Source organism: Sphaerodactylus townsendi, linkage group LG11 (genome assembly GCF_021028975.2).
Source record: "Sphaerodactylus townsendi isolate TG3544 linkage group LG11, MPM_Stown_v2.3, whole genome shotgun sequence".
Classification (NCBI taxonomy): Eukaryota; Metazoa; Chordata; class Lepidosauria; order Squamata; family Sphaerodactylidae; genus Sphaerodactylus; species Sphaerodactylus townsendi.
The window spans coordinates 20,105,195-20,124,817 of record NC_059435.1 but is presented as its reverse complement, the minus strand read 5'-3'; the positions used below and the strand labels follow the sequence as shown (position 1 = coordinate 20,124,817).

Genomic DNA, 19,623 nt, shown 5'->3' with positions numbered 1-19,623 from the left:
CCCCCCCCCACCCCCCCCCCCCCCCACCCCCCCCCCCCCCCACCCCCCCCCCCCCCCACCCCCCCCCCCCCCCACCCCCCCCCCCCCCCACCCCCCCCCCCCCCCACCCCCCCCCCCCCCCACCCCCCCCCCCCCCCACCCCCCCCCCCCCCCACCCCCCCCCCCCCCCACCCCCCCCCCCCCCCACCCCCCCCCCCCCCCACCCCCCCCCCCCCCCACCCCCCCCCCCCCCCACCCCCCCCCCCCCCCACCCCCCCCCCCCCCCACCCCCCCCCCCCCCCACCCCCCCCCCCCCCCACCCCCCCCCCCCCCCACCCCCCCCCCCCCCCACCCCCCCCCCCCCCCACCCCCCCCCCCCCCCACCCCCCCCCCCCCCCACCCCCCCCCCCCCCCACCCCCCCCCCCCCCCACCCCCCCCCCCCCCCACCCCCCCCCCCCCCCACCCCCCCCCCCCCCCACCCCCCCCCCCCCCCACCCCCCCCCCCCCCCACCCCCCCCCCCCCCCACCCCCCCCCCCCCCCACCCCCCCCCCCCCCCACCCCCCCCCCCCCCCACCCCCCCCCCCCCCCACCCCCCCCCCCCCCCACCCCCCCCCCCCCCCACCCCCCCCCCCCCCCACCCCCCCCCCCCCCCACCCCCCCCCCCCCCCACCCCCCCCCCCCCCCACCCCCCCCCCCCCCCACCCCCCCCCCCCCCCACCCCCCCCCCCCCCCACCCCCCCCCCCCCCCACCCCCCCCCCCCCCCACCCCCCCCCCCCCCCACCCCCCCCCCCCCCCACCCCCCCCCCCCCCCACCCCCCCCCCCCCCCACCCCCCCCCCCCCCCACCCCCCCCCCCCCCCACCCCCCCCCCCCCCCACCCCCCCCCCCCCCCACCCCCCCCCCCCCCCACCCCCCCCCCCCCCCACCCCCCCCCCCCCCCACCCCCCCCCCCCCCCACCCCCCCCCCCCCCCACCCCCCCCCCCCCCCACCCCCCCCCCCCCCCACCCCCCCCCCCCCCCACCCCCCCCCCCCCCCACCCCCCCCCCCCCCCACCCCCCCCCCCCCCCACCCCCCCCCCCCCCCACCCCCCCCCCCCCCCACCCCCCCCCCCCCCCACCCCCCCCCCCCCCCACCCCCCCCCCCCCCCACCCCCCCCCCCCCCCACCCCCCCCCCCCCCCACCCCCCCCCCCCCCCACCCCCCCCCCCCCCCACCCCCCCCCCCCCCCACCCCCCCCCCCCCCCACCCCCCCCCCCCCCCACCCCCCCCCCCCCCCACCCCCCCCCCCCCCCACCCCCCCCCCCCCCCACCCCCCCCCCCCCCCACCCCCCCCCCCCCCCACCCCCCCCCCCCCCCACCCCCCCCCCCCCCCACCCCCCCCCCCCCCCACCCCCCCCCCCCCCCACCCCCCCCCCCCCCCACCCCCCCCCCCCCCCACCCCCCCCCCCCCCCACCCCCCCCCCCCCCCACCCCCCCCCCCCCCCACCCCCCCCCCCCCCCACCCCCCCCCCCCCCCACCCCCCCCCCCCCCCACCCCCCCCCCCCCCCACCCCCCCCCCCCCCCACCCCCCCCCCCCCCCACCCCCCCCCCCCCCCACCCCCCCCCCCCCCCACCCCCCCCCCCCCCCACCCCCCCCCCCCCCCACCCCCCCCCCCCCCCACCCCCCCCCCCCCCCACCCCCCCCCCCCCCCACCCCCCCCCCCCCCCACCCCCCCCCCCCCCCACCCCCCCCCCCCCCCACCCCCCCCCCCCCCCACCCCCCCCCCCCCCCACCCCCCCCCCCCCCCACCCCCCCCCCCCCCCACCCCCCCCCCCCCCCACCCCCCCCCCCCCCCACCCCCCCCCCCCCCCACCCCCCCCCCCCCCCACCCCCCCCCCCCCCCACCCCCCCCCCCCCCCACCCCCCCCCCCCCCCACCCCCCCCCCCCCCCACCCCCCCCCCCCCCCACCCCCCCCCCCCCCCACCCCCCCCCCCCCCCACCCCCCCCCCCCCCCACCCCCCCCCCCCCCCACCCCCCCCCCCCCCCACCCCCCCCCCCCCCCACCCCCCCCCCCCCCCACCCCCCCCCCCCCCCACCCCCCCCCCCCCCCACCCCCCCCCCCCCCCACCCCCCCCCCCCCCCACCCCCCCCCCCCCCCACCCCCCCCCCCCCCCACCCCCCCCCCCCCCCACCCCCCCCCCCCCCCACCCCCCCCCCCCCCCACCCCCCCCCCCCCCCACCCCCCCCCCCCCCCACCCCCCCCCCCCCCCACCCCCCCCCCCCCCCACCCCCCCCCCCCCCCACCCCCCCCCCCCCCCACCCCCCCCCCCCCCCACCCCCCCCCCCCCCCACCCCCCCCCCCCCCCACCCCCCCCCCCCCCCACCCCCCCCCCCCCCCACCCCCCCCCCCCCCCACCCCCCCCCCCCCCCACCCCCCCCCCCCCCCACCCCCCCCCCCCCCCACCCCCCCCCCCCCCCACCCCCCCCCCCCCCCACCCCCCCCCCCCCCCACCCCCCCCCCCCCCCACCCCCCCCCCCCCCCACCCCCCCCCCCCCCCACCCCCCCCCCCCCCCACCCCCCCCCCCCCCCACCCCCCCCCCCCCCCACCCCCCCCCCCCCCCACCCCCCCCCCCCCCCACCCCCCCCCCCCCCCACCCCCCCCCCCCCCCACCCCCCCCCCCCCCCACCCCCCCCCCCCCCCACCCCCCCCCCCCCCCACCCCCCCCCCCCCCCACCCCCCCCCCCCCCCACCCCCCCCCCCCCCCACCCCCCCCCCCCCCCACCCCCCCCCCCCCCCACCCCCCCCCCCCCCCACCCCCCCCCCCCCCCACCCCCCCCCCCCCCCACCCCCCCCCCCCCCCACCCCCCCCCCCCCCCACCCCCCCCCCCCCCCACCCCCCCCCCCCCCCACCCCCCCCCCCCCCCACCCCCCCCCCCCCCCACCCCCCCCCCCCCCCACCCCCCCCCCCCCCCACCCCCCCCCCCCCCCACCCCCCCCCCCCCCCACCCCCCCCCCCCCCCACCCCCCCCCCCCCCCACCCCCCCCCCCCCCCACCCCCCCCCCCCCCCACCCCCCCCCCCCCCCACCCCCCCCCCCCCCCACCCCCCCCCCCCCCCACCCCCCCCCCCCCCCACCCCCCCCCCCCCCCACCCCCCCCCCCCCCCACCCCCCCCCCCCCCCACCCCCCCCCCCCCCCACCCCCCCCCCCCCCCACCCCCCCCCCCCCCCACCCCCCCCCCCCCCCACCCCCCCCCCCCCCCACCCCCCCCCCCCCCCACCCCCCCCCCCCCCCACCCCCCCCCCCCCCCACCCCCCCCCCCCCCCACCCCCCCCCCCCCCCACCCCCCCCCCCCCCCACCCCCCCCCCCCCCCACCCCCCCCCCCCCCCACCCCCCCCCCCCCCCACCCCCCCCCCCCCCCACCCCCCCCCCCCCCCACCCCCCCCCCCCCCCACCCCCCCCCCCCCCCACCCCCCCCCCCCCCCACCCCCCCCCCCCCCCACCCCCCCCCCCCCCCACCCCCCCCCCCCCCCACCCCCCCCCCCCCCCACCCCCCCCCCCCCCCACCCCCCCCCCCCCCCACCCCCCCCCCCCCCCACCCCCCCCCCCCCCCACCCCCCCCCCCCCCCACCCCCCCCCCCCCCCACCCCCCCCCCCCCCCACCCCCCCCCCCCCCCACCCCCCCCCCCCCCCACCCCCCCCCCCCCCCACCCCCCCCCCCCCCCACCCCCCCCCCCCCCCACCCCCCCCCCCCCCCACCCCCCCCCCCCCCCACCCCCCCCCCCCCCCACCCCCCCCCCCCCCCACCCCCCCCCCCCCCCACCCCCCCCCCCCCCCACCCCCCCCCCCCCCCACCCCCCCCCCCCCCCACCCCCCCCCCCCCCCACCCCCCCCCCCCCCCACCCCCCCCCCCCCCCACCCCCCCCCCCCCCCACCCCCCCCCCCCCCCACCCCCCCCCCCCCCCACCCCCCCCCCCCCCCACCCCCCCCCCCCCCCACCCCCCCCCCCCCCCACCCCCCCCCCCCCCCACCCCCCCCCCCCCCCACCCCCCCCCCCCCCCACCCCCCCCCCCCCCCACCCCCCCCCCCCCCCACCCCCCCCCCCCCCCACCCCCCCCCCCCCCCACCCCCCCCCCCCCCCACCCCCCCCCCCCCCCACCCCCCCCCCCCCCCACCCCCCCCCCCCCCCACCCCCCCCCCCCCCCACCCCCCCCCCCCCCCACCCCCCCCCCCCCCCACCCCCCCCCCCCCCCACCCCCCCCCCCCCCCACCCCCCCCCCCCCCCACCCCCCCCCCCCCCCACCCCCCCCCCCCCCCACCCCCCCCCCCCCCCACCCCCCCCCCCCCCCACCCCCCCCCCCCCCCACCCCCCCCCCCCCCCACCCCCCCCCCCCCCCACCCCCCCCCCCCCCCACCCCCCCCCCCCCCCACCCCCCCCCCCCCCCACCCCCCCCCCCCCCCACCCCCCCCCCCCCCCACCCCCCCCCCCCCCCACCCCCCCCCCCCCCCACCCCCCCCCCCCCCCACCCCCCCCCCCCCCCACCCCCCCCCCCCCCCACCCCCCCCCCCCCCCACCCCCCCCCCCCCCCACCCCCCCCCCCCCCCACCCCCCCCCCCCCCCACCCCCCCCCCCCCCCACCCCCCCCCCCCCCCACCCCCCCCCCCCCCCACCCCCCCCCCCCCCCACCCCCCCCCCCCCCCACCCCCCCCCCCCCCCACCCCCCCCCCCCCCCACCCCCCCCCCCCCCCACCCCCCCCCCCCCCCACCCCCCCCCCCCCCCACCCCCCCCCCCCCCCACCCCCCCCCCCCCCCACCCCCCCCCCCCCCCACCCCCCCCCCCCCCCACCCCCCCCCCCCCCCACCCCCCCCCCCCCCCACCCCCCCCCCCCCCCACCCCCCCCCCCCCCCACCCCCCCCCCCCCCCACCCCCCCCCCCCCCCACCCCCCCCCCCCCCCACCCCCCCCCCCCCCCACCCCCCCCCCCCCCCACCCCCCCCCCCCCCCACCCCCCCCCCCCCCCACCCCCCCCCCCCCCCACCCCCCCCCCCCCCCACCCCCCCCCCCCCCCACCCCCCCCCCCCCCCACCCCCCCCCCCCCCCACCCCCCCCCCCCCCCACCCCCCCCCCCCCCCACCCCCCCCCCCCCCCACCCCCCCCCCCCCCCACCCCCCCCCCCCCCCACCCCCCCCCCCCCCCACCCCCCCCCCCCCCCACCCCCCCCCCCCCCCACCCCCCCCCCCCCCCACCCCCCCCCCCCCCCACCCCCCCCCCCCCCCACCCCCCCCCCCCCCCACCCCCCCCCCCCCCCACCCCCCCCCCCCCCCACCCCCCCCCCCCCCCACCCCCCCCCCCCCCCACCCCCCCCCCCCCCCACCCCCCCCCCCCCCCACCCCCCCCCCCCCCCACCCCCCCCCCCCCCCACCCCCCCCCCCCCCCACCCCCCCCCCCCCCCACCCCCCCCCCCCCCCACCCCCCCCCCCCCCCACCCCCCCCCCCCCCCACCCCCCCCCCCCCCCACCCCCCCCCCCCCCCACCCCCCCCCCCCCCCACCCCCCCCCCCCCCCACCCCCCCCCCCCCCCACCCCCCCCCCCCCCCACCCCCCCCCCCCCCCACCCCCCCCCCCCCCCACCCCCCCCCCCCCCCACCCCCCCCCCCCCCCACCCCCCCCCCCCCCCACCCCCCCCCCCCCCCACCCCCCCCCCCCCCCACCCCCCCCCCCCCCCACCCCCCCCCCCCCCCACCCCCCCCCCCCCCCACCCCCCCCCCCCCCCACCCCCCCCCCCCCCCACCCCCCCCCCCCCCCACCCCCCCCCCCCCCCACCCCCCCCCCCCCCCACCCCCCCCCCCCCCCACCCCCCCCCCCCCCCACCCCCCCCCCCCCCCACCCCCCCCCCCCCCCACCCCCCCCCCCCCCCACCCCCCCCCCCCCCCACCCCCCCCCCCCCCCACCCCCCCCCCCCCCCACCCCCCCCCCCCCCCACCCCCCCCCCCCCCCACCCCCCCCCCCCCCCACCCCCCCCCCCCCCCACCCCCCCCCCCCCCCACCCCCCCCCCCCCCCACCCCCCCCCCCCCCCACCCCCCCCCCCCCCCACCCCCCCCCCCCCCCACCCCCCCCCCCCCCCACCCCCCCCCCCCCCCACCCCCCCCCCCCCCCACCCCCCCCCCCCCCCACCCCCCCCCCCCCCCACCCCCCCCCCCCCCCACCCCCCCCCCCCCCCACCCCCCCCCCCCCCCACCCCCCCCCCCCCCCACCCCCCCCCCCCCCCACCCCCCCCCCCCCCCACCCCCCCCCCCCCCCACCCCCCCCCCCCCCCACCCCCCCCCCCCCCCACCCCCCCCCCCCCCCACCCCCCCCCCCCCCCACCCCCCCCCCCCCCCACCCCCCCCCCCCCCCACCCCCCCCCCCCCCCACCCCCCCCCCCCCCCACCCCCCCCCCCCCCCACCCCCCCCCCCCCCCACCCCCCCCCCCCCCCACCCCCCCCCCCCCCCACCCCCCCCCCCCCCCACCCCCCCCCCCCCCCACCCCCCCCCCCCCCCACCCCCCCCCCCCCCCACCCCCCCCCCCCCCCACCCCCCCCCCCCCCCACCCCCCCCCCCCCCCACCCCCCCCCCCCCCCACCCCCCCCCCCCCCCACCCCCCCCCCCCCCCACCCCCCCCCCCCCCCACCCCCCCCCCCCCCCACCCCCCCCCCCCCCCACCCCCCCCCCCCCCCACCCCCCCCCCCCCCCACCCCCCCCCCCCCCCACCCCCCCCCCCCCCCACCCCCCCCCCCCCCCACCCCCCCCCCCCCCCACCCCCCCCCCCCCCCACCCCCCCCCCCCCCCACCCCCCCCCCCCCCCACCCCCCCCCCCCCCCACCCCCCCCCCCCCCCACCCCCCCCCCCCCCCACCCCCCCCCCCCCCCACCCCCCCCCCCCCCCACCCCCCCCCCCCCCCACCCCCCCCCCCCCCCACCCCCCCCCCCCCCCACCCCCCCCCCCCCCCACCCCCCCCCCCCCCCACCCCCCCCCCCCCCCACCCCCCCCCCCCCCCACCCCCCCCCCCCCCCACCCCCCCCCCCCCCCACCCCCCCCCCCCCCCACCCCCCCCCCCCCCCACCCCCCCCCCCCCCCACCCCCCCCCCCCCCCACCCCCCCCCCCCCCCACCCCCCCCCCCCCCCACCCCCCCCCCCCCCCACCCCCCCCCCCCCCCACCCCCCCCCCCCCCCACCCCCCCCCCCCCCCACCCCCCCCCCCCCCCACCCCCCCCCCCCCCCACCCCCCCCCCCCCCCACCCCCCCCCCCCCCCACCCCCCCCCCCCCCCACCCCCCCCCCCCCCCACCCCCCCCCCCCCCCACCCCCCCCCCCCCCCACCCCCCCCCCCCCCCACCCCCCCCCCCCCCCACCCCCCCCCCCCCCCACCCCCCCCCCCCCCCACCCCCCCCCCCCCCCACCCCCCCCCCCCCCCACCCCCCCCCCCCCCCACCCCCCCCCCCCCCCACCCCCCCCCCCCCCCACCCCCCCCCCCCCCCACCCCCCCCCCCCCCCACCCCCCCCCCCCCCCACCCCCCCCCCCCCCCACCCCCCCCCCCCCCCACCCCCCCCCCCCCCCACCCCCCCCCCCCCCCACCCCCCCCCCCCCCCACCCCCCCCCCCCCCCACCCCCCCCCCCCCCCACCCCCCCCCCCCCCCACCCCCCCCCCCCCCCACCCCCCCCCCCCCCCACCCCCCCCCCCCCCCACCCCCCCCCCCCCCCACCCCCCCCCCCCCCCACCCCCCCCCCCCCCCACCCCCCCCCCCCCCCACCCCCCCCCCCCCCCACCCCCCCCCCCCCCCACCCCCCCCCCCCCCCACCCCCCCCCCCCCCCACCCCCCCCCCCCCCCACCCCCCCCCCCCCCCACCCCCCCCCCCCCCCACCCCCCCCCCCCCCCACCCCCCCCCCCCCCCACCCCCCCCCCCCCCCACCCCCCCCCCCCCCCACCCCCCCCCCCCCCCACCCCCCCCCCCCCCCACCCCCCCCCCCCCCCACCCCCCCCCCCCCCCACCCCCCCCCCCCCCCACCCCCCCCCCCCCCCACCCCCCCCCCCCCCCACCCCCCCCCCCCCCCACCCCCCCCCCCCCCCACCCCCCCCCCCCCCCACCCCCCCCCCCCCCCACCCCCCCCCCCCCCCACCCCCCCCCCCCCCCACCCCCCCCCCCCCCCACCCCCCCCCCCCCCCACCCCCCCCCCCCCCCACCCCCCCCCCCCCCCACCCCCCCCCCCCCCCACCCCCCCCCCCCCCCACCCCCCCCCCCCCCCACCCCCCCCCCCCCCCACCCCCCCCCCCCCCCACCCCCCCCCCCCCCCACCCCCCCCCCCCCCCACCCCCCCCCCCCCCCACCCCCCCCCCCCCCCACCCCCCCCCCCCCCCACCCCCCCCCCCCCCCACCCCCCCCCCCCCCCACCCCCCCCCCCCCCCACCCCCCCCCCCCCCCACCCCCCCCCCCCCCCACCCCCCCCCCCCCCCACCCCCCCCCCCCCCCACCCCCCCCCCCCCCCACCCCCCCCCCCCCCCACCCCCCCCCCCCCCCACCCCCCCCCCCCCCCACCCCCCCCCCCCCCCACCCCCCCCCCCCCCCACCCCCCCCCCCCCCCACCCCCCCCCCCCCCCACCCCCCCCCCCCCCCACCCCCCCCCCCCCCCACCCCCCCCCCCCCCCACCCCCCCCCCCCCCCACCCCCCCCCCCCCCCACCCCCCCCCCCCCCCACCCCCCCCCCCCCCCACCCCCCCCCCCCCCCACCCCCCCCCCCCCCCACCCCCCCCCCCCCCCACCCCCCCCCCCCCCCACCCCCCCCCCCCCCCACCCCCCCCCCCCCCCACCCCCCCCCCCCCCCACCCCCCCCCCCCCCCACCCCCCCCCCCCCCCACCCCCCCCCCCCCCCACCCCCCCCCCCCCCCACCCCCCCCCCCCCCCACCCCCCCCCCCCCCCACCCCCCCCCCCCCCCACCCCCCCCCCCCCCCACCCCCCCCCCCCCCCACCCCCCCCCCCCCCCACCCCCCCCCCCCCCCACCCCCCCCCCCCCCCACCCCCCCCCCCCCCCACCCCCCCCCCCCCCCACCCCCCCCCCCCCCCACCCCCCCCCCCCCCCACCCCCCCCCCCCCCCACCCCCCCCCCCCCCCACCCCCCCCCCCCCCCACCCCCCCCCCCCCCCACCCCCCCCCCCCCCCACCCCCCCCCCCCCCCACCCCCCCCCCCCCCCACCCCCCCCCCCCCCCACCCCCCCCCCCCCCCACCCCCCCCCCCCCCCACCCCCCCCCCCCCCCACCCCCCCCCCCCCCCACCCCCCCCCCCCCCCACCCCCCCCCCCCCCCACCCCCCCCCCCCCCCACCCCCCCCCCCCCCCACCCCCCCCCCCCCCCACCCCCCCCCCCCCCCACCCCCCCCCCCCCCCACCCCCCCCCCCCCCCACCCCCCCCCCCCCCCACCCCCCCCCCCCCCCACCCCCCCCCCCCCCCACCCCCCCCCCCCCCCACCCCCCCCCCCCCCCACCCCCCCCCCCCCCCACCCCCCCCCCCCCCCACCCCCCCCCCCCCCCACCCCCCCCCCCCCCCACCCCCCCCCCCCCCCACCCCCCCCCCCCCCCACCCCCCCCCCCCCCCACCCCCCCCCCCCCCCACCCCCCCCCCCCCCCACCCCCCCCCCCCCCCACCCCCCCCCCCCCCCACCCCCCCCCCCCCCCACCCCCCCCCCCCCCCACCCCCCCCCCCCCCCACCCCCCCCCCCCCCCACCCCCCCCCCCCCCCACCCCCCCCCCCCCCCACCCCCCCCCCCCCCCACCCCCCCCCCCCCCCACCCCCCCCCCCCCCCACCCCCCCCCCCCCCCACCCCCCCCCCCCCCCACCCCCCCCCCCCCCCACCCCCCCCCCCCCCCACCCCCCCCCCCCCCCACCCCCCCCCCCCCCCACCCCCCCCCCCCCCCACCCCCCCCCCCCCCCACCCCCCCCCCCCCCCACCCCCCCCCCCCCCCACCCCCCCCCCCCCCCACCCCCCCCCCCCCCCACCCCCCCCCCCCCCCACCCCCCCCCCCCCCCACCCCCCCCCCCCCCCACCCCCCCCCCCCCCCACCCCCCCCCCCCCCCACCCCCCCCCCCCCCCACCCCCCCCCCCCCCCACCCCCCCCCCCCCCCACCCCCCCCCCCCCCCACCCCCCCCCCCCCCCACCCCCCCCCCCCCCCACCCCCCCCCCCCCCCACCCCCCCCCCCCCCCACCCCCCCCCCCCCCCACCCCCCCCCCCCCCCACCCCCCCCCCCCCCCACCCCCCCCCCCCCCCACCCCCCCCCCCCCCCACCCCCCCCCCCCCCCACCCCCCCCCCCCCCCACCCCCCCCCCCCCCCACCCCCCCCCCCCCCCACCCCCCCCCCCCCCCACCCCCCCCCCCCCCCACCCCCCCCCCCCCCCACCCCCCCCCCCCCCCACCCCCCCCCCCCCCCACCCCCCCCCCCCCCCACCCCCCCCCCCCCCCACCCCCCCCCCCCCCCACCCCCCCCCCCCCCCACCCCCCCCCCCCCCCACCCCCCCCCCCCCCCACCCCCCCCCCCCCCCACCCCCCCCCCCCCCCACCCCCCCCCCCCCCCACCCCCCCCCCCCCCCACCCCCCCCCCCCCCCACCCCCCCCCCCCCCCACCCCCCCCCCCCCCCACCCCCCCCCCCCCCCACCCCCCCCCCCCCCCACCCCCCCCCCCCCCCACCCCCCCCCCCCCCCACCCCCCCCCCCCCCCACCCCCCCCCCCCCCCACCCCCCCCCCCCCCCACCCCCCCCCCCCCCCACCCCCCCCCCCCCCCACCCCCCCCCCCCCCCACCCCCCCCCCCCCCCACCCCCCCCCCCCCCCACCCCCCCCCCCCCCCACCCCCCCCCCCCCCCACCCCCCCCCCCCCCCACCCCCCCCCCCCCCCACCCCCCCCCCCCCCCACCCCCCCCCCCCCCCACCCCCCCCCCCCCCCACCCCCCCCCCCCCCCACCCCCCCCCCCCCCCACCCCCCCCCCCCCCCACCCCCCCCCCCCCCCACCCCCCCCCCCCCCCACCCCCCCCCCCCCCCACCCCCCCCCCCCCCCACCCCCCCCCCCCCCCACCCCCCCCCCCCCCCACCCCCCCCCCCCCCCACCCCCCCCCCCCCCCACCCCCCCCCCCCCCCACCCCCCCCCCCCCCCACCCCCCCCCCCCCCCACCCCCCCCCCCCCCCACCCCCCCCCCCCCCCACCCCCCCCCCCCCCCACCCCCCCCCCCCCCCACCCCCCCCCCCCCCCACCCCCCCCCCCCCCCACCCCCCCCCCCCCCCACCCCCCCCCCCCCCCACCCCCCCCCCCCCCCACCCCCCCCCCCCCCCACCCCCCCCCCCCCCCACCCCCCCCCCCCCCCACCCCCCCCCCCCCCCACCCCCCCCCCCCCCCACCCCCCCCCCCCCCCACCCCCCCCCCCCCCCACCCCCCCCCCCCCCCACCCCCCCCCCCCCCCACCCCCCCCCCCCCCCACCCCCCCCCCCCCCCACCCCCCCCCCCCCCCACCCCCCCCCCCCCCCACCCCCCCCCCCCCCCACCCCCCCCCCCCCCCACCCCCCCCCCCCCCCACCCCCCCCCCCCCCCACCCCCCCCCCCCCCCACCCCCCCCCCCCCCCACCCCCCCCCCCCCCCACCCCCCCCCCCCCCCACCCCCCCCCCCCCCCACCCCCCCCCCCCCCCACCCCCCCCCCCCCCCACCCCCCCCCCCCCCCACCCCCCCCCCCCCCCACCCCCCCCCCCCCCCACCCCCCCCCCCCCCCACCCCCCCCCCCCCCCACCCCCCCCCCCCCCCACCCCCCCCCCCCCCCACCCCCCCCCCCCCCCACCCCCCCCCCCCCCCACCCCCCCCCCCCCCCACCCCCCCCCCCCCCCACCCCCCCCCCCCCCCACCCCCCCCCCCCCCCACCCCCCCCCCCCCCCACCCCCCCCCCCCCCCACCCCCCCCCCCCCCCACCCCCCCCCCCCCCCACCCCCCCCCCCCCCCACCCCCCCCCCCCCCCACCCCCCCCCCCCCCCACCCCCCCCCCCCCCCACCCCCCCCCCCCCCCACCCCCCCCCCCCCCCACCCCCCCCCCCCCCCACCCCCCCCCCCCCCCACCCCCCCCCCCCCCCACCCCCCCCCCCCCCCACCCCCCCCCCCCCCCACCCCCCCCCCCCCCCACCCCCCCCCCCCCCCACCCCCCCCCCCCCCCACCCCCCCCCCCCCCCACCCCCCCCCCCCCCCACCCCCCCCCCCCCCCACCCCCCCCCCCCCCCACCCCCCCCCCCCCCCACCCCCCCCCCCCCCCACCCCCCCCCCCCCCCACCCCCCCCCCCCCCCACCCCCCCCCCCCCCCACCCCCCCCCCCCCCCACCCCCCCCCCCCCCCACCCCCCCCCCCCCCCACCCCCCCCCCCCCCCACCCCCCCCCCCCCCCACCCCCCCCCCCCCCCACCCCCCCCCCCCCCCACCCCCCCCCCCCCCCACCCCCCCCCCCCCCCACCCCCCCCCCCCCCCACCCCCCCCCCCCCCCACCCCCCCCCCCCCCCACCCCCCCCCCCCCCCACCCCCCCCCCCCCCCACCCCCCCCCCCCCCCACCCCCCCCCCCCCCCACCCCCCCCCCCCCCCACCCCCCCCCCCCCCCACCCCCCCCCCCCCCCACCCCCCCCCCCCCCCACCCCCCCCCCCCCCCACCCCCCCCCCCCCCCACCCCCCCCCCCCCCCACCCCCCCCCCCCCCCACCCCCCCCCCCCCCCACCCCCCCCCCCCCCCACCCCCCCCCCCCCCCACCCCCCCCCCCCCCCACCCCCCCCCCCCCCCACCCCCCCCCCCCCCCACCCCCCCCCCCCCCCACCCCCCCCCCCCCCCACCCCCCCCCCCCCCCACCCCCCCCCCCCCCCACCCCCCCCCCCCCCCACCCCCCCCCCCCCCCACCCCCCCCCCCCCCCACCCCCCCCCCCCCCCACCCCCCCCCCCCCCCACCCCCCCCCCCCCCCACCCCCCCCCCCCCCCACCCCCCCCCCCCCCCACCCCCCCCCCCCCCCACCCCCCCCCCCCCCCACCCCCCCCCCCCCCCACCCCCCCCCCCCCCCACCCCCCCCCCCCCCCACCCCCCCCCCCCCCCACCCCCCCCCCCCCCCACCCCCCCCCCCCCCCACCCCCCCCCCCCCCCACCCCCCCCCCCCCCCACCCCCCCCCCCCCCCACCCCCCCCCCCCCCCACCCCCCCCCCCCCCCACCCCCCCCCCCCCCCACCCCCCCCCCCCCCCACCCCCCCCCCCCCCCACCCCCCCCCCCCCCCACCCCCCCCCCCCCCCACCCCCCCCCCCCCCCACCCCCCCCCCCCCCCACCCCCCCCCCCCCCCACCCCCCCCCCCCCCCACCCCCCCCCCCCCCCACCCCCCCCCCCCCCCACCCCCCCCCCCCCCCACCCCCCCCCCCCCCCACCCCCCCCCCCCCCCACCCCCCCCCCCCCCCACCCCCCCCCCCCCCCACCCCCCCCCCCCCCCACCCCCCCCCCCCCCCACCCCCCCCCCCCCCCACCCCCCCCCCCCCCCACCCCCCCCCCCCCCCACCCCCCCCCCCCCCCACCCCCCCCCCCCCCCACCCCCCCCCCCCCCCACCCCCCCCCCCCCCCACCCCCCCCCCCCCCCACCCCCCCCCCCCCCCACCCCCCCCCCCCCCCACCCCCCCCCCCCCCCACCCCCCCCCCCCCCCACCCCCCCCCCCCCCCACCCCCCCCCCCCCCCACCCCCCCCCCCCCCCACCCCCCCCCCCCCCCACCCCCCCCCCCCCCCACCCCCCCCCCCCCCCACCCCCCCCCCCCCCCACCCCCCCCCCCCCCCACCCCCCCCCCCCCCCACCCCCCCCCCCCCCCACCCCCCCCCCCCCCCACCCCCCCCCCCCCCCACCCCCCCCCCCCCCCACCCCCCCCCCCCCCCACCCCCCCCCCCCCCCACCCCCCCCCCCCCCCACCCCCCCCCCCCCCCACCCCCCCCCCCCCCCACCCCCCCCCCCCCCCACCCCCCCCCCCCCCCACCCCCCCCCCCCCCCACCCCCCCCCCCCCCCACCCCCCCCCCCCCCCACCCCCCCCCCCCCCCACCCCCCCCCCCCCCCACCCCCCCCCCCCCCCACCCCCCCCCCCCCCCACCCCCCCCCCCCCCCACCCCCCCCCCCCCCCACCCCCCCCCCCCCCCACCCCCCCCCCCCCCCACCCCCCCCCCCCCCCACCCCCCCCCCCCCCCACCCCCCCCCCCCCCCACCCCCCCCCCCCCCCACCCCCCCCCCCCCCCACCCCCCCCCCCCCCCACCCCCCCCCCCCCCCACCCCCCCCCCCCCCCACCCCCCCCCCCCCCCACCCCCCCCCCCCCCCACCCCCCCCCCCCCCCACCCCCCCCCCCCCCCACCCCCCCCCCCCCCCACCCCCCCCCCCCCCCACCCCCCCCCCCCCCCACCCCCCCCCCCCCCCACCCCCCCCCCCCCCCACCCCCCCCCCCCCCCACCCCCCCCCCCCCCCACCCCCCCCCCCCCCCACCCCCCCCCCCCCCCACCCCCCCCCCCCCCCACCCCCCCCCCCCCCCACCCCCCCCCCCCCCCACCCCCCCCCCCCCCCACCCCCCCCCCCCCCCACCCCCCCCCCCCCCCACCCCCCCCCCCCCCCACCCCCCCCCCCCCCCACCCCCCCCCCCCCCCACCCCCCCCCCCCCCCACCCCCCCCCCCCCCCACCCCCCCCCCCCCCCACCCCCCCCCCCCCCCACCCCCCCCCCCCCCCACCCCCCCCCCCCCCCACCCCCCCCCCCCCCCACCCCCCCCCCCCCCCACCCCCCCCCCCCCCCACCCCCCCCCCCCCCCACCCCCCCCCCCCCCCACCCCCCCCCCCCCCCACCCCCCCCCCCCCCCACCCCCCCCCCCCCCCACCCCCCCCCCCCCCCACCCCCCCCCCCCCCCACCCCCCCCCCCCCCCACCCCCCCCCCCCCCCACCCCCCCCCCCCCCCACCCCCCCCCCCCCCCACCCCCCCCCCCCCCCACCCCCCCCCCCCCCCACCCCCCCCCCCCCCCACCCCCCCCCCCCCCCACCCCCCCCCCCCCCCACCCCCCCCCCCCCCCACCCCCCCCCCCCCCCACCCCCCCCCCCCCCCACCCCCCCCCCCCCCCACCCCCCCCCCCCCCCACCCCCCCCCCCCCCCACCCCCCCCCCCCCCCACCCCCCCCCCCCCCCACCCCCCCCCCCCCCCACCCCCCCCCCCCCCCACCCCCCCCCCCCCCCACCCCCCCCCCCCCCCACCCCCCCCCCCCCCCACCCCCCCCCCCCCCCACCCCCCCCCCCCCCCACCCCCCCCCCCCCCCACCCCCCCCCCCCCCCACCCCCCCCCCCCCCCACCCCCCCCCCCCCCCACCCCCCCCCCCCCCCACCCCCCCCCCCCCCCACCCCCCCCCCCCCCCACCCCCCCCCCCCCCCACCCCCCCCCCCCCCCACCCCCCCCCCCCCCCACCCCCCCCCCCCCCCACCCCCCCCCCCCCCCACCCCCCCCCCCCCCCACCCCCCCCCCCCCCCACCCCCCCCCCCCCCCACCCCCCCCCCCCCCCACCCCCCCCCCCCCCCACCCCCCCCCCCCCCCACCCCCCCCCCCCCCCACCCCCCCCCCCCCCCACCCCCCCCCCCCCCCACCCCCCCCCCCCCCCACCCCCCCCCCCCCCCACCCCCCCCCCCCCCCACCCCCCCCCCCCCCCACCCCCCCCCCCCCCCACCCCCCCCCCCCCCCACCCCCCCCCCCCCCCACCCCCCCCCCCCCCCACCCCCCCCCCCCCCCACCCCCCCCCCCCCCCACCCCCCCCCCCCCCCACCCCCCCCCCCCCCCACCCCCCCCCCCCCCCACCCCCCCCCCCCCCCACCCCCCCCCCCCCCCACCCCCCCCCCCCCCCACCCCCCCCCCCCCCCACCCCCCCCCCCCCCCACCCCCCCCCCCCCCCACCCCCCCCCCCCCCCACCCCCCCCCCCCCCCACCCCCCCCCCCCCCCACCCCCCCCCCCCCCCACCCCCCCCCCCCCCCACCCCCCCCCCCCCCCACCCCCCCCCCCCCCCACCCCCCCCCCCCCCCACCCCCCCCCCCCCCCACCCCCCCCCCCCCCCACCCCCCCCCCCCCCCACCCCCCCCCCCCCCCACCCCCCCCCCCCCCCACCCCCCCCCCCCCCCACCCCCCCCCCCCCCCACCCCCCCCCCCCCCCACCCCCCCCCCCCCCCACCCCCCCCCCCCCCCACCCCCCCCCCCCCCCACCCCCCCCCCCCCCCACCCCCCCCCCCCCCCACCCCCCCCCCCCCCCACCCCCCCCCCCCCCCACCCCCCCCCCCCCCCACCCCCCCCCCCCCCCACCCCCCCCCCCCCCCACCCCCCCCCCCCCCCACCCCCCCCCCCCCCCACCCCCCCCCCCCCCCACCCCCCCCCCCCCCCACCCCCCCCCCCCCCCACCCCCCCCCCCCCCCACCCCCCCCCCCCCCCACCCCCCCCCCCCCCCACCCCCCCCCCCCCCCACCCCCCCCCCCCCCCACCCCCCCCCCCCCCCACCCCCCCCCCCCCCCACCCCCCCCCCCCCCCACCCCCCCCCCCCCCCACCCCCCCCCCCCCCCACCCCCCCCCCCCCCCACCCCCCCCCCCCCCCACCCCCCCCCCCCCCCACCCCCCCCCCCCCCCACCCCCCCCCCCCCCCACCCCCCCCCCCCCCCACCCCCCCCCCCCCCCACCCCCCCCCCCCCCCACCCCCCCCCCCCCCCACCCCCCCCCCCCCCCACCCCCCCCCCCCCCCACCCCCCCCCCCCCCCACCCCCCCCCCCCCCCACCCCCCCCCCCCCCCACCCCCCCCCCCCCCCACCCCCCCCCCCCCCCACCCCCCCCCCCCCCCACCCCCCCCCCCCCCCACCCCCCCCCCCCCCCACCCCCCCCCCCCCCCACCCCCCCCCCCCCCCACCCCCCCCCCCCCCCACCCCCCCCCCCCCCCACCCCCCCCCCCCCCCACCCCCCCCCCCCCCCACCCCCCCCCCCCCCCACCCCCCCCCCCCCCCACCCCCCCCCCCCCCCACCCCCCCCCCCCCCCACCCCCCCCCCCCCCCACCCCCCCCCCCCCCCACCCCCCCCCCCCCCCACCCCCCCCCCCCCCCACCCCCCCCCCCCCCCACCCCCCCCCCCCCCCACCCCCCCCCCCCCCCACCCCCCCCCCCCCCCACCCCCCCCCCCCCCCACCCCCCCCCCCCCCCACCCCCCCCCCCCCCCACCCCCCCCCCCCCCCACCCCCCCCCCCCCCCACCCCCCCCCCCCCCCACCCCCCCCCCCCCCCACCCCCCCCCCCCCCCACCCCCCCCCCCCCCCACCCCCCCCCCCCCCCACCCCCCCCCCCCCCCACCCCCCCCCCCCCCCACCCCCCCCCCCCCCCACCCCCCCCCCCCCCCACCCCCCCCCCCCCCCACCCCCCCCCCCCCCCACCCCCCCCCCCCCCCACCCCCCCCCCCCCCCACCCCCCCCCCCCCCCACCCCCCCCCCCCCCCACCCCCCCCCCCCCCCACCCCCCCCCCCCCCCACCCCCCCCCCCCCCCACCCCCCCCCCCCCCCACCCCCCCCCCCCCCCACCCCCCCCCCCCCCCACCCCCCCCCCCCCCCACCCCCCCCCCCCCCCACCCCCCCCCCCCCCCACCCCCCCCCCCCCCCACCCCCCCCCCCCCCCACCCCCCCCCCCCCCCACCCCCCCCCCCCCCCACCCCCCCCCCCCCCCACCCCCCCCCCCCCCCACCCCCCCCCCCCCCCACCCCCCCCCCCCCCCACCCCCCCCCCCCCCCACCCCCCCCCCCCCCCACCCCCCCCCCCCCCCACCCCCCCCCCCCCCCACCCCCCCCCCCCCCCACCCCCCCCCCCCCCCACCCCCCCCCCCCCCCACCCCCCCCCCCCCCCACCCCCCCCCCCCCCCACCCCCCCCCCCCCCCACCCCCCCCCCCCCCCACCCCCCCCCCCCCCCACCCCCCCCCCCCCCCACCCCCCCCCCCCCCCACCCCCCCCCCCCCCCACCCCCCCCCCCCCCCACCCCCCCCCCCCCCCACCCCCCCCCCCCCCCACCCCCCCCCCCCCCCACCCCCCCCCCCCCCCACCCCCCCCCCCCCCCACCCCCCCCCCCCCCCACCCCCCCCCCCCCCCACCCCCCCCCCCCCCCACCCCCCCCCCCCCCCACCCCCCCCCCCCCCCACCCCCCCCCCCCCCCACCCCCCCCCCCCCCCACCCCCCCCCCCCCCCACCCCCCCCCCCCCCCACCCCCCCCCCCCCCCACCCCCCCCCCCCCCCACCCCCCCCCCCCCCCACCCCCCCCCCCCCCCACCCCCCCCCCCCCCCACCCCCCCCCCCCCCCACCCCCCCCCCCCCCCACCCCCCCCCCCCCCCACCCCCCCCCCCCCCCACCCCCCCCCCCCCCCACCCCCCCCCCCCCCCACCCCCCCCCCCCCCCACCCCCCCCCCCCCCCACCCCCCCCCCCCCCCACCCCCCCCCCCCCCCACCCCCCCCCCCCCCCACCCCCCCCCCCCCCCACCCCCCCCCCCCCCCACCCCCCCCCCCCCCCACCCCCCCCCCCCCCCACCCCCCCCCCCCCCCACCCCCCCCCCCCCCCACCCCCCCCCCCCCCCACCCCCCCCCCCCCCCACCCCCCCCCCCCCCCACCCCCCCCCCCCCCCACCCCCCCCCCCCCCCACCCCCCCCCCCCCCCACCCCCCCCCCCCCCCACCCCCCCCCCCCCCCACCCCCCCCCCCCCCCACCCCCCCCCCCCCCCACCCCCCCCCCCCCCCACCCCCCCCCCCCCCCACCCCCCCCCCCCCCCACCCCCCCCCCCCCCCACCCCCCCCCCCCCCCACCCCCCCCCCCCCCCACCCCCCCCCCCCCCCACCCCCCCCCCCCCCCACCCCCCCCCCCCCCCACCCCCCCCCCCCCCCACCCCCCCCCCCCCCCACCCCCCCCCCCCCCCACCCCCCCCCCCCCCCACCCCCCCCCCCCCCCACCCCCCCCCCCCCCCACCCCCCCCCCCCCCCACCCCCCCCCCCCCCCACCCCCCCCCCCCCCCACCCCCCCCCCCCCCCACCCCCCCCCCCCCCCACCCCCCCCCCCCCCCACCCCCCCCCCCCCCCACCCCCCCCCCCCCCCACCCCCCCCCCCCCCCACCCCCCCCCCCCCCCACCCCCCCCCCCCCCCACCCCCCCCCCCCCCCACCCCCCCCCCCCCCCACCCCCCCCCCCCCCCACCCCCCCCCCCCCCCACCCCCCCCCCCCCCCACCCCCCCCCCCCCCCACCCCCCCCCCCCCCCACCCCCCCCCCCCCCCACCCCCCCCCCCCCCCACCCCCCCCCCCCCCCACCCCCCCCCCCCCCCACCCCCCCCCCCCCCCACCCCCCCCCCCCCCCACCCCCCCCCCCCCCCACCCCCCCCCCCCCCCACCCCCCCCCCCCCCCACCCCCCCCCCCCCCCACCCCCCCCCCCCCCCACCCCCCCCCCCCCCCACCCCCCCCCCCCCCCACCCCCCCCCCCCCCCACCCCCCCCCCCCCCCACCCCCCCCCCCCCCCACCCCCCCCCCCCCCCACCCCCCCCCCCCCCCACCCCCCCCCCCCCCCACCCCCCCCCCCCC

At 93.8% G+C, this 19,623-nt stretch overlaps 1 protein-coding gene across 1 annotated transcript in view; it reads left to right on the top strand.

Moving 5' to 3' along the window:
- The window catches only part of POU6F2 (POU class 6 homeobox 2), a 491,334-nt gene that overhangs the window by 81,674 nt on the left and 390,037 nt on the right, over nucleotides 1-19,623 (top strand). The window lies entirely within an intron of this gene.